We start from the raw sequence: 1,180 nt of genomic DNA, 5'->3' as shown, positions 1-1,180 counted from the left end.
GACCCAAATGAGATGAGGTGGAATCAGTAGAGGAGAGAGTGGGCTATTCAGTAATCTCTTCCTTATGTGCACTCCACAACTCGACCGCTCAGAGTTGTTCACAGAGTTATACAGAGAAGAGAAGAAGGAAGAAGGTGGCAGAGGTGGCCAGGAGGATAAATGGGGGGAATGAAAAGGAGGGAGACAGATCCAGCCAGTAATCAGTTCCCTAAGTGTTCTCCACCGTCTGGAACACACAGAAATTCACAGAGTTTGGTATAGTAGAGAGGGGTTAAGGAGGAGACACAGGCGACCTAGTGGAGAAAAAGGAGAGTCCAAAGGGAGACAGTAATCTCACTCCCTAGTGAAAAATGGGTACTGAAGATTGGGTTCTTAAGGTACAAAATTGGTAACAAATACATAAAAACAAAAATTTAAAATCTAGAGTAGAATTTGGAATTTCAAAAATACGATGTTAAAGAAAAGAAGAAGGAAAAGAAGAGAGAAAAAACGAACAAACAAAAACAAATAAGGTCGCAAAAATTATAAAGAAAATATAGGTACAAAATTGATAACTAACACCAAAAAGCAAAAGTTAAAAATCTAGAGTAGAGTTTGGAATTTCAAAAATACAGTGTTAAAAAAAAAAAAGAAGAAGAAAAAGAGAGAGAGAGAGAAAAAAAAAAAAACAAGAACAAACAAGGTCACATAAATTATATAAAAAAAAAGAATACAGGTACAAAATTGATAACAAATACCAAAAAGCATAAATTAAAAATCTAGAATAGAGTTTGGAATTTCAGATATACAATGTTATTTAAAAGAAGAAGAGAAAGAAACAGAGACAAAGAAAAAGAAAATATAAAAAAGGGTCCCAGAAATTATATAAAAACAAAAACAAAAACTATAGGTACAAAATTGATAACAAATACTAAAAAGCTAAAATTAAAAATCTAGAGTAGAGTTTGGAATTTCAAAAATACAATGTTAAAGAAAAGAAGGAAAAAGGAAAAAAAAAGGTCAAAAAATTATTTAAAAAAATTATATAAGGCAGTTCTATTTCCAGTTTTTTAAGCAATCTCCACACTGTTCTCCATAGTGGCTGTACTAGTTTGCATTCCCACCAACAGTGTAAGAGGGTTCCCTTTTCTCCACACCCTCTCCAACATTTATTATTTGTAGACTTTTGGATCGCAGCCAT

This window comes from Bison bison, unplaced genomic scaffold (genome assembly GCF_000754665.1).
Source record: "Bison bison bison isolate TAMUID 2011002044 unplaced genomic scaffold, Bison_UMD1.0 scf7180017864263, whole genome shotgun sequence".
NCBI lineage: Eukaryota > Metazoa > Chordata > Mammalia > Artiodactyla > Bovidae > Bison > Bison bison.
The sequence above is the reverse complement of the archived record's forward strand: the minus strand, read 5'-3'. Positions refer to the sequence as shown.